Genomic DNA, 13,740 nt, shown 5'->3' on the forward strand with positions numbered 1-13,740 from the left:
CTTTCTTATCAAGGCAATATTGCCTTATGTATGAAGGTCTTATAATTCATTAGTTATACATAAAGGGGAATCATACAAAGCCAATAAAAACATGATGTAATATCACATTTGTTTCATGCAGAATTGGTAATACATAGGTATACTTCAAAATACTTTATAAATACATATAGAAATATTGCCCATGGATTTGTTGGATATAAAAAAAATTTGCCATATTAAATGCATTTAATATGATTGCATTATGAGCAGAAAGTTGGCTATAATGGCACATAACACTATGCTTTACCAGACTTGTGTGTCCTGTAATTCAGCTGGTCTGTTCTCTCTTAAAAGGAGCTTGTTTGCAATGAATGACTCGTTTTAACCCATAAGAATATCCTGCTTTGCGGTGGTTTTATGATTTATTGTGTGTATGTATGTCAGGGTTAAACTGTACGGTATGGTATGCCTGTGCTCTGAGCTCCAGGTGCTAAAATTAGAGACAGTCCCAGAACTCCTCCTTGAGTGACAACAGATTCCTTTTCGTTGGCACGCAATGATGACCATTTCCTGTTTCCTAAAAAGTTAGTCGTCACCCCCCCCCCCCCTTTTTGTCATCTATATTGACTTATTGCAATATTCGTTAAAACACCACAAGGATGACGATACATGTCCCGTTGTGTGTAAGAAATATGTAATTTTGAATTCAGACCTATATAATTATTATTATTGCATTTATTGGTTTGCTTTAGGAACAAGTTATTTATGGATTTGTGAAAGGTCGGCATAAGTTAGTGTTGAAGCAAACTAGGCTGTCGGCTACTGTTGAATGGAGTTATTAGATGCTGTAAATCCCCCCCCCCCCCCCCCCCCCCTCTCCTATTCTTTCTATTTTCTCATTGGAACAAGCAACATCTGTTTCCATTTTTCTATCTCAGCCTGCACGAGGAGAGAAAGAAGACTGGCCTCAGAACAACAAAATTACAACACTCATATATTAACCACACGTGCAAAAGTAAATATTCAACATTGGTAACGCATCTCAAACAAACGTTGCCTCCAGTGTGACTTTGCAATGCTCCTCTGAAGTTAAGAAATATGGACAGATCCACCCTCCCCCTCCAATATATAAGAGCATTTCACTTAAGGTCCGCGTGGACAGAAGAAAAGCAAAGTTCTACGAGCCAAAGAGCTCCCGAGAGCGAATGAGCCTGGGTCCATGTTGGTTGTCAGATGTTATCTGTTGTAGGAGGCCGGATTCTTTCTCCATGCTTGATCTAAATTCTGTGAACTGAATCCGCTGCAGTCGACAGAGGTCCCATGGGAGCGGGATGGAGGAGTACATCGTTTTCAGAGGGAAGGCTACAGCTCACGCTGCTGAAATACAAAAGCCAAGCTATAGACAAACTTAAAGGTCTAATTCTCTGAAAGGAGAAGAAAGGGGCAAAAATAGCTTTATAGGAACTTAAAAGCCCATAATTCTGAAATCACAAAGTGTAGTATTTTTTTTCTTCTTTTTTCTTTCAAATCTATTGTCAGAGCTTCTCATCCAGGGACTAGCAGCATTAAACTGATAAAACAAGCTTTTCCCCCATTATTCTTTTTGGCTGCATAGTTTGTTTGTAAACATAAAACAAAGAGTTGTGACAAAGCTTAATTTCCCTCTGCAAGTCCACACTAGAAAAGAAACGCTTCTATACGGGTTCTCAGTGTGTGTGATTATGGTCCTGCTTAGAATACTTTTTTTTTCCAACAATCTTTTTTCTCTTAATAATTGATATGCTTAAAGACGACACAGATTAGGGCTGTAAAGTGGAACTTCAAAGTCAGATGTGATCAAGTTACGCCACAGCGTTCACTGTGAATAAGGAGGGTGACAGTGGTCGACGCTCATAATGGAGGATCTTTGAGCCTTGAGGATGACCCACAGTGCACATGACACAAACGACAATCCTCACCCCCATTTTCGCCGCCCTATGATTGGAAAACTATAGAGGACTCTTGACAATAAACTGGGGGGGAAAAGGGTGCCTCATGGGATTAGCTTCATCTCAACATAGACACAAATTGGTGTATTCGTCTGCACAGAGGCATTTCTCAAATGCCAGAGAAAATCCCTCAAAAACTAGGTTTAGAGTCTCTCATTTACCCTCTGTTTTTCCCTTCAGACTTGCCTTTGAATTTGTGGCTTTTGATCATAATGAGTAAAACCACCTATAATGACTCAACTCCGAGACATAATATTATTTACCACAACACTCTGCGCTACCCTCTTATTTACCATGGGACGGTTTGTTGAACTACTCCGCAATTTCGTATGAGGTTTTGCCCATAATATTACCAACACATTCGAGAGCGATACAAACAGGCCTGAGAAGACAAAATCAAAAGAAAAATATTGAGGAACTATGATTCGGACTCTGAGACACTGTTTCTGTTTGGGGTCTCCATTGCAGTAAAAAAAAAAGGGGAAAGGCCACAAAAATGCTACATAAAAATAATCAAATGGTCTCTAACCCGCAAAAAGGCTAAAGATAACCACAGTTTTAAATTATAGGAAATTAAGTTGGATATATTTGAGCTATTGTGTTTACTGTTCCCTTGTGTGGTTGTAGTCATTTTCTAATTATGTTATTACCGGTTTATGTAATTAGTCTGATATTACATCATTTGAAGCTGATATCACACAATAAGGAAGAAAGGCCTACCATATATTAGGTGTAGCCTGACAGTGATTTCACATGAAAACAAAACAAAAATGCATAACGCAAGACAAAATTCAGCCAACATCGCCGACTCAAGTACATTATCACACACATTCTGCTCCCTGGCTTGTTGGCCGAACACACGCGAGGGGAGAAGGAGACATGTTAGGACCAGGTAGCTAATGGTATAAGTCACGGTTCCTGTCTTAAATCAAAAGGCTTCATCGTGGGTTAACGGAGTAACCTAACATTCGTGAGAACGACTGCCAAGGGGAGGCGTTGCATAATGTATGTTTCTTGTGCCATTCTTCTCGACATTCGGGGGAAGCATTAGGAAGGACCCTGAAAGAAAAAAGAAAAGGAAAAAAAAGACTGAACCCTCACAAAACCCGTCGTCGAAAGTGTAAGCAGTGTGGTAGGGGTGTTAAAGTCATTGTTTAACCATGGCTTACGGAGGCCGATAAGGACCCATACACTCAGCTCTTTCGAGGTTCTTTCGACTAATAATCTATGAATGCGAGATCCATATTAGACTGTAGAGACAGGTAAACAGAGAGGGGGGAAAGGCTAACTTTAGCTCGCAGTCGTGATACTTAGGCTTTGACTGCATATTGAATAACGACAAGGACATCGGGCTGCGAGGGAGAAAAGCGAGACTAAGCATTTTGCTAGGACCTTCATTAGTGTTCAGAAAACACCCAGAAGGGAAAGGCTTGTGTGTCTTTAGATAACACACGGACCACTGACCACAACCGATAAAACACAAATATCCCGAGCATACCCGGGTCAGCTCAAATAAAGCGGAGGGCGTTAATACTTTCGCTTGTACTCTATACATCAACATTATTTCTCTAAATATGAATATGTGCCAACAGAGCAGCATCATTACATCTGTTTTCTGTTACCGTGCTTTTCTTTATTATGTAAAATTATGCCTCGGAAAACATGAGAGCTCTACACTAATCCTCTCACGTTCCACCTGGTGAAATTGACCCAAATTCGCATTTCCCTTGTGCGGCCATGAGGCCGGTCTTTTTTTATTGAAGCCACGTGTAACGGAGCCCACTGACCTGGCTATGTACTTTGGCTTATGAGAAGACGAGAGGAGAATTCATCTTGGGGACATTAATAGTTTCAAACTTGGCTATCGAGTTTTTGTTGTTGTTAGAGAGCCTCTTTTCACAGGCTCTTTTCCCCCTCGCCCACATAGCACACTGAAATAGCGGTCTTTGTTATTACACTGTAGAAAGTATAAAAGAGGTCTAAAAATAGGGAAGGTGTTGGTAAGGAATGAACAGACTTATTAACAGTCAAATATCATGTTCAAAGGGCTGAGCTTTGAGAAACCGGAGAGAAATGTTACTGTAAAGCGGCGGAGGGCTCTCCCGCAGCGCCGGGCGGATCGCTTTCCTCCCAATGCATCTGTTGGATGAAATGGAAACACAACTTCCACATGATAGTTATAAAAAAAAAAAACGCCATACATCAAACGGTATATCAACACCGCCCTATATGTGTTCTCATCTGGGTGGCTTCGCGGGTAGTGCAGAGAGACCCGGTTAATACTCCCAGTGCTGATCTAGGTGTTCAGGTCACATGGTCCCATGTGCTGCACCGTCACTGTGACTTTGTGAGTCAATCTGATCTCAGATCGGCACTTCAACCGTGCTCATCACTTGTGCTCATCACTCATGCTTGGCGACGCTAGTGCTGCTCATCTTGCATAGGTGGTTTCAACATTCTAAATGGACCCATGTTCTGTTGTAGTGTTTGCTAATATTAATAAGCTGTTCCCTAGCAACACAATAGAGGCCTTGGGTGGGATGTTTGTTGTAGTTGTGTAGTTCTTCCAGGATGGCTGCCTGTAACCATTGGTAACCACTTGCAAAAGAAAAATGCCTAATTTCTGTGCAGTGGTAGAGTGGATAAAACACTGGAAAAGCACAATATTGCTATTCTACTGTGGATTATTGACCAGATCCAGTAATAAGACACCAAATGATTATTTTTTTGTTGATATATTTCTCATAAATCAACACCTAGCAACCGTTGTTTTGCGACTTCGGGTTCCTGAGAAGTGCTTTATAAATGAATTATTATTATGATTATATAGCGACCGTTGTCAAAATAATGGTTGCTATAGTATGTTACAGACAGCCATCCTGGAAGAAAATAAACTACATAAACATTCCATGCAAGGCCTCTATTCTAGTGAAACTGTCTATATGATGTTTTTAATAACGTTGACGTATGGTGTTCCATAAAAAAAAAACTCAGTGTACATTTGAAACTTTTAACCTAAATCCAACCCGAGCTTGGTGTAACTCTTCTACGAGACAAATAGACAGTGTGATTTAACAAGAGAAATGTAGGACTGATTAAATCAGATCATTCTGAAATTATTTTCAGTTTCTTCTTGTTCTTCAGTGTTTTCCTCACCACAGTGTGATATAACTGCCAATGTGTCCCCTACTTCCAAGCTGTGAGGATAAGCTACAGTTTGCAATTAGTCTATTCAAATTACTTGCCAATAACCCACTTTGACAACCTAGGATGGCTTAGTGTAGAAGACAGAGTACAGCAACTTGCAATGGGCCTGGTCTACAAGATACACTACACGACTAAGATACCCATGTACATGTCAAACTACTTCCCAAAGGTCAGTGAATAACACGACCACAACACCAGAGGGAGCTCCACAAATCATGTTAAACCCAGATTCGGCTCAAACAAGGGACTAAACACTTTTCGCAATTATGCCACATAAATGTGGAACGCCCTACCCAAAGCTGTAAAGGAAATCCACTCTCAAAGAACACCTACGGGAGACTGCAATTAGAAACTGGCCCCTGTAAATGTCCTAACCAACCCCCTCCAATGTACAGTAAATGACCTAACCCAAGAATACAAGAGACCCTCCTCTTGGAACCAAATATGGTTTAGTCGATATTCCAATGTACAGTTTTGCTTGTACAGTTGTACAGTTTCCCCCCCCCCCCGCCTACCCAACCCCCCCCCAACCACCTCCAATATACAGTCCCCCCCAACCCCCCCACCTACCCAACCTCCTCCAATGTACAGTTTCTACGTCAAATGTATATACTCTCTTTTTTAGACTCTTTTTGTATCACAAACAGTACTGTATTTGCAAATCTGGTATGTCATAAATGTATAGATAGCAGTACTGTCTATCTGTATGTCGTGTATGTCATATATGTCCTGAATTGAAAATGGGGGACCCTGATGTAAACAAGACGAAAGTCTTTCTCTGGTCTGCATCCCCTTAACAATTGTGTGTATTGAGCTGTACTGTACTGTACCCATTCTGCAATCTGTTAATAAGGTTTTCAATCAATCAATCAATTAGCAAATCATGGCTAGATTAATGAAGGCATCTGCCCACCATGCACACGTTTCCCAGAAAATATCATGTTATCCAATTTGTTTGCAAATGTTTATTTGTTCTTAATGTAACTCAATTAAATAAATCTAAAAAACAACCATAATAGGCTTTCTGTGTATAGGCTATGTATAAGAGGAATGTCGAGTAGACCTTGACGTTGTGCTTTATAACATAATAAGAAGGCACCTGTATAGGCTAATCTGTGGAAAATGTCAATATGTATGTTTGTTGTATCAAACAGCAAAATGTGTAGAAATAAAGACCATCGCCTAATAAGTCTTACATCAAAACTGGGGTAATTGTCTGTGAGAGAGCTAATGCAGACAGACTATGACCAAAATGTTAGGATGAGGCAGAGTCCTTTAATAAGAGTTACGACACGCTTTGATCTCGCCGACAGGATATCACGTGGTTCACGTATCTACCTGTAGTTCCAATTTGGCCTTCCTGTTGTTCTTATTTAATTTCAGCGGGACAGAACGGCAGAACTAATTATAGGCTCTGCTACTACTGTTACAGCAATTTTTGGTACTTATTAATACAATGTGCATTGATCACTGTTGCGATATATCATTTACATATCTGCTACTTTAATATTTACATTATATCACTAGGCGATGACGGCAATTTCGAACGTTAAATGCTAGCTGTGCTAGCTGACTTATTTTACATTAGCCATATCACCAGTTGTTACACAATCAAGCATCATTGTATTAATCAGCCCACATTATATGTGGGCTATTTATATTCAATATATATAATAGCATTTCAGGGGAGTGGCAGAGAGACTTGTGCTTCTACACATCCTAATGCTATCTATAAGACATTCATACATGCACATGTGAAAATGCAGTGAATAGCATATCTCAAGCTGTTTACTCTGCATTTCTTAGCATTTACATTTCATACTGTAACCATTGATATACTACTCAATTAAGCCAAGAAAGAAGTTTGGTCAACAGTAGAAAAAATACAAGGCAAGCAATTGCATTCCACACATTTTTTTATTATTATAGGCCTATAATATGTCCAGGTAGAGGGTAAAGGTCCAGTCTTCCACTCCTGTTGTTGGTAGTGCTAGGGCCTTTCTGTCACGACTGCTGCTCACCTCAGACTGGACACATGCACGTCATTATAGTGGTAATTTATCCTAGAAAACAAAACAGGGAGATAGAGTTATGGAGTTGCTCATGCACTCTACAACAACACACACCTTGTGTCTCTTCTCATCTCTAACATTTCCATTCCACAGCATGCAAGCATCCTGCTTCAAGAGGTGTATGATTGTGTATGTGACAATAAAACTCTATTTGATTTCAATATTTTAGAGGGTTTAGAGTTCACCCACCAGTTTCTGCTGTGGGAAACTTGATATTTTAGTATACATATTTTGCTTGCTTAATCATAACATCTAACTTTTATAGATCAACGTCTTACCATGGTCGGCTGTGCAGCATTCGGGTGCACCAATCGGTCAGAGAAAGGGATCCGTATGTAATTAACCCCTTTAATCCAGAAAGCCTGCAGAGATTTGAGTTATCTTGGCAGGCTTGCACATGGAAAGAAGTCAGAGACATTTGTGCCTCGAATGCAAATGGTTATCTTCTAATCTATCAAAAAAAAAACATATATATAAAACATATATATTTTCAGTATATATATATATATTTATTTATATATACTGTATTTCAGAATAAGGGAAAATATGTTTAATGTGCCCTTGTGCCATGAGATAAAATGTCGCTCAACACAAAATTGTATTAGATTAGATTAAAATGCATTGTCATTATACAGCACAAGTACAGTACAACGGAAATAAGTTTGGCATCCAACCGGAGTGCAAATATAGCAGTAAAGTGCAATAGCAATATTCAATGTACAGGTGATTAGACTGGATACAAAATATATAAAGAGTACTACTGAGTAATAATTATAACCAGATGTACAGTATGTACGGTGTTATAGTATTATTATCTACAGTGATACAGGTTTAAAGACACTATGGTAGTAAGTCATACTGGCCAGCAGTGTAACTAGTAAGAGTACGTAAGGGATATGTACAGATACAGATATAGATATAGTAACTACAGGTATGAAAAAAGGATTATATGCAGGTATATACCGACAAATGTGTATAAATATATATACGGTAAATATAAATATATGTATACGGTATTTACAGCATTATTGATATCATACAGAGTTGTATGGGTTATATGCAGGTGTAGTAGTAATATGGTAGGCATATTCACCTTATCAGTCTTCTAGTTGAACCTGGAATGATGTGACAAATAAACCTCTTGATTCTTGGTTTGCAGATTGCAGAATGGGTACAGTACAGTACAGCTCAATACATACAATTGTTACGGGGATGCAGACCAGAGAAAGACTTTCGTCTTGTTTACATCAGGGTCCCCCATTTTCAATTCATCAGGAAATATATGACACACACGACATACAGATATACAGTAGGCCTACTGCTACATCTATACATTTATGACATACCAGATTTGCAAATACAGTACTGTTTGTGATACAAAAAGTGTCCAGAAAAAGAGTGTATATACATTTAACGTTACATATACATGGTAACGTTATCTAACTGCATTTAGAATCTAACAAGCTATTAACTTATGATAAACATAAACTAAAGATTGCTACATAAAATACCACTATTGACTACATCCATGAGTGGTCTGCTAATGCGTTAAAATGTAAAAAAAAATGCAGTAAGTAAGTAAAGTAAAGTAAACTTACCAGCGAGTGCCGCTCGGCAACAATGAAATGAATGGCGATGAGCTGAGAGCTTGAACTACGGACCCCCCCTGAGGCGCTTTACTTCCGCATTCCACGATAACAACCAAGGTGGGTCGGAGTGGCGGAACTCTTAATTATACGGCTCTGGGATGAGGCAACCAGTTCGCATCCTCTCCACACTCCGCTCCAGGTTTTGTGGTCATCCGTTTCCAGCCAGCTGCTGCAGAGCAGGCAGCCGGTGCGCCGCTTCTCCTCGTCTTGTTTTCGCCTCAAGTCCGACTGGATCGCTGTCTGCGCGGCGTGTGGATGGAGCGAAACGGGGGATAATCGGGAGCGCAAGCCCGATGCAATTGGCACCCCAGACTATATTAACTCATATTATTAGGCCGAACTGCTACCTGAGAAGAAGTATTGGGAAGATTCAGACTTGACACCAATGTGGAAGACGAGTGTGAGTTTTAATTTGCAATAAGACCGGGTTGATTCGTTGAAGTACTAGTCCGATTCTGCAGGCTTTTCATTGCGCTCCTTCGGAAGAAGGAGGCTGGATGCGTGCGGAGGAGGCTGGAGGGGAAACTAGTGGCCATAGTTCAATCTGAGCAGCCCTTCGCAATGGAACTATTTGGGACGTGTGCGTGGACTTGAGAGAGATAACCCGCCACACGAAAAAGCACGACCCGTCCCGTGTAAAGTGGAGCATGCTTCGGAACCTCGGGCGTCTTTGTGTTCCCCGCCGCGGCTCAGTTTCGGGGGGCCTCTTCTTCTAAAGGTGCTTTTAGTGTCGATCTGAAATTTGCACCCTACGCCAAAATCGGCATTTGGAGACACGCACAAATGTAAGTTGCCTATTTCAAACAATTGTCTACATGTTCAAGAGGGAGATGTGGGGTTGTACTTATCCTGTCTAGATAAATAGCCTACCAACGACGATCATTTTCTAAATTTAACTCGTAAACTCTAAAGCATTGCATGATATGTCAGAAACGGGGTCCATTCATGAGTTTTTAAGTGGGTGCATCATGGCAACTAAAAAACTGAGCTATAAGGGTTCGAGGCTATGGATTATGTGAAGTTACAAGGGTTATCCAGATGTGGATTTCAGTTATTATGTGTCAGTGAAACCCGCATAGTCACCTGGCCAAATTGGGAAAAAAGGCTCAAAGCTAATTGAAGACAATCCCATTTCAAATAGCTTGAAAGGCTTTGGCTGGCTCCTTCACATGCTACCAACGGGCGTAGTTGTTTCTGAATATAAGAACAGAACAGAATGTCACGTTAGTGTATGGGAGATAAGTCTTGTCACGCATTATTTGACGACTTGTGTGGAATTAATTAGATTTTTATTAGCAACTGACTGATTTAAGTGGTAATTTCAAGAGTATAACACCTCTGGGGCTGGACTAAAACACATTACCCCCCAGCCCAGGACACTGTGACCTACAGAAGCCAGTTACTGTCTCCATCTCCTCCATTCTGCGGCCATAAAATAAGATAATTTCACCGATCATGTATAATTCACAGATCTGAGCCAGCCATGTGTGATGATGGGGCACAAACAAACAGACACATGTGTACACACACACACACACACACACACACACACACACACACACACACACACACACACACACACACACGGTTTGATTTTATTGGCCAAGGAACCACTTCTCAGTATGTGGTACCTAGAGACAGGGCTGCAGCCTTCTCTGCACAGACCTAGTAAGCAAAAGCGACTGTATAACGGCCTATAAATACTGAGTAATTCAAAGTTTCACAAAATATTATAGAAGATTGATAATAGTACTATTATAATACTGATGCACCCATACCAAAAACCTGAACAGTCATGTATGTAGGCAATGTTATAGGGAATATTGGAAAGTATAATTTGCCACCATGGGTTCATCTAAATGATTCAATGTTGAAATGTTCCATTCAATGGTGATTCAAGCGAGACAAGTCAGTCGGATCCCAGTGAGAAAATATAGCCTTAACTAACATATGGGACTATAGACAAGACGGATAACCGCAACATTATTTATTAATTGAATGTCAGAACAGAACTGTATGGAAGCAGGAATTCACTGGGACAAATGTTCCGTTGTGTCTCCCAACCCACCCACCCGTCCACCCCCTTTCTCACCCACCCCAAGACTTGTTGGGTTGGTCCATTTGTCCATGCTGCCTTGGGAGGAAGTGCCATCTCATCTCACATTGTGCAAATGGTTTGAATGCGTGCTGGTGTGATTTCTAGCAGTTTTTTTTGTAACTGCCAATTTACATATCAAAGTGTCTGCATTTGAATGGAAGAGAACTTGAGCCAGTAGCAGCCCCCACTCCTAAGCAGTCTTGTCCCCGGGAGAGTCGCTGGTGATGCTGGTGTAGGCTGAAGAAAGGGATTGCTGGACACTGCAAGCATTTGTTGCGCTTGGGTCTGTGTCAGTTAGTAAAACTGTGCTTTATTTTGCAAGAGTGTGTGTGGATTCCCAGAAGACATAGGCCACCATAATCTACTGCCAAAGCCACGTATTAAGTAACATTTTAGAATCATCATTTGAGAGAAGTGTTCCCCTTTGGGGGATTTACCAAAATCTGCTCTGCAAACATTTCCGCCATATCTTTCATTACAGATAGAAACTCGAAAACTCCACGAACAGCAGTATTTTAATTTGAGAAAAGAAACCCACCACTTTATGACTGACCTGAATAAGTTGGTGGGAAACGACTTGTACATATTTTGAATGTTATTTTGGCTCCGGTTGTCTAAATCTGGAAGCCTTTTCTTTTTTCAAGAATTCATTTGTTGAACGTTGAAAGTAGGCTAGATGACGTTAAGGCATCAAGCTCTCAGGGACGTTCCCGTACTAGTATTGGCATTGGGGTCCAATACTGTGCCCATGTACCTGTAAAATGATTCCGATGCTACTACCTGGTGCCGTATTTGTTCAGGAAAACACAAAATTAAATGTTAAAAATGTTGTTATATTTTTATACTTTAATGTATTATTTAACTTAAAATGTCAGCAACAGCGTCATGTTATTATATTTAATTTGTTAGTCAGAAAGTGAGGTGCATCTGATGAAAATAAAACATGTTTTCAAAGTCATTATTAGAACTGTAATGGTATTATTAAGTACCGTAATTCCTCTAATAGTAACCGGGTCTCAAATACAAGCCGGGTCTCTATTAATGGCCGGGTGCGCTCTTGAGCTAAGCAATTGTAAGCCGGCCTCCTAATACAAGCCGGGTTACTAATATACTGAGCTGCATACTGAGCTAGTTACTTGATTTCACTTTGAAAACGTTGAAATGACCAGTGACCACCTGTAATTGCACTGTTTACTATTTCATACAGTACTTGGTTTCAATAAATGAACCCAGTACATTTTACTGGGTTCAAACTGACAGAAAATGTTGATTTATTCATTATGATCCGTTTGAAAATTTTAAATATAGGCCTCCCTCTTATACAGGCCTCCTCCTAATACAAGCCTGGTACTCGCTACAGTTGAAACAAATACAAGCCGGGGTTACTATTAGAGGAATTACGGTACTCATATTGTTACTCTGTATTGGCAAGTACCCAAATGTGAGTACTTGTGCTTGGTCTGAAAAAAACTGGTATCGGGACATCCCTACATCCAAACTTTCTGTGAGGCAGTGCTTTGAATAACTTGGCACTTTGTTGTTTTTCCTGTCATAGAGATGATATTTATTCTCTGTGCTGTGCAGCTGTTGCTTGGCTGTGACAGAATGCAGAACAGGGTGTTGTTGTTCCACAGCCTTTATTTTGATTGATTCCTCCTTTACGTCTTTCTGATATTTGGCTTAATGGGGATGTCAAACACAACATGCGCATGTTCATGAATGCTCACGAATGCATCAAACGTGTGCACATACAATCAAATACACACACAAACGCGCACACACACACTCACACACACACACACAAACACACACACACACACACACACACACACACACACACACACACACACACACACACACACACACACACACACACACAAAGAAAAAACAGAAATATGCATTGTCAAAGTATTCAATTTCAATTGAACCAAAACCAGTTCCTGCTGCTGCCTGCAGGAGCTTGGTTGCATCTTCCTGTTTGAAGATCAGGATCAGCACATGTTAATAGTGAAAGAGAGGTGAGGCTGTCTGGTGGGAAGTGGGGGTGGGGGGGGGGGCGCATCTTGGTGGTTGGGGAGCCCAGGAGCATGGAATGTGTAAATTATGCCAGTGGAGGCGGTCACTGCCATAGTAGGGGTCAATGGCCCTGATCATCCAGCTCCTAGGTAATAAAGTGAGCCAAATGCTTCCAACCTGCCCCCAACGCATAATGAAGAGTCAAGAGCACTCTACACTTCCTGCGCTCACACAGAATCACATCAGAGGCCGACGAGTGGGAGGGTTGTCTGGGGGCTGAGAGAGAGAGAGAGGAAACTTCACCTGCCATCTTCACTCAGAGCAGGTTGGTTTGACAGCTGTCTTGTACTGTTTCTCTGACACACTCACTGTCAAAACTTAGAAACAAACAGATGGAGGCAGAGAGAGAGAGAGTCAGGGAGAGAGAATACAAGCAAGAGAAAGATGAGATGGTTTTGATTGATATTAGTCTTAATAGTATGCAGGTCATGCTAGGCTCTTTGTTGTTTGGCCATCTTCCCCTGAAAGCTACAGGGACGGATACCATAACAACAGCAACAAATTAGCCTACTCTGTCCTGGGACAGTTGACCCCACTGGACGAATACAGGCTCTTGGTCTTTTCCTTTCATTTCCAACCATGCAAGAACATTTGTCTGAAGGAAAGGCTCCCACACCACCACTTCCTGAGTTCTAAATGACAGTTAACTTTTTTAATGATCAACAGCGGCC

General features: G+C 40.8%; 1 protein-coding gene and 1 long non-coding RNA gene across 3 annotated transcripts in view; one reads left to right on the forward strand and one right to left on the reverse strand.

Moving 5' to 3' along the window:
- Window positions 1–7,082: 7,082 nt before the first annotated feature.
- LOC311239592 lies at window positions 7,083–8,972 on the reverse strand. 2 transcript variants are annotated; one of them, XR_014620433.1, is made up of 4 exons: window positions 8,845–8,972; window positions 8,340–8,361; window positions 7,525–7,608; window positions 7,083–7,237 (listed from the first exon to the last, which is right to left on the reverse strand). It is a non-coding gene; the product is annotated as an uncharacterized lncRNA (long non-coding RNA). The 2 variants fall into 2 exon arrangements; XR_014620434.1 differs by having other exon boundaries at window positions 7,525–7,697.
- Window positions 8,973–9,177: 205 nt separating this feature from the next.
- The window catches only part of adgrl2b.1 (adhesion G protein-coupled receptor L2b, tandem duplicate 1), a 144,605-nt gene continuing 140,042 nt past the window's right edge, over window positions 9,178–13,740 (forward strand). Inside the window, 1 exon segment of the mRNA XM_084327664.1 lies at window positions 9,178–9,680. The gene's annotated coding sequence lies outside the window, so the exon portion shown is untranslated.

This window comes from Notolepis coatsorum (genome assembly GCF_963971535.1).
Source record: "Notolepis coatsorum genome assembly, chromosome: 13".
In the NCBI taxonomy this organism is placed as follows: domain Eukaryota; kingdom Metazoa; phylum Chordata; class Actinopteri; order Aulopiformes; family Paralepididae; genus Notolepis; species Notolepis coatsorum.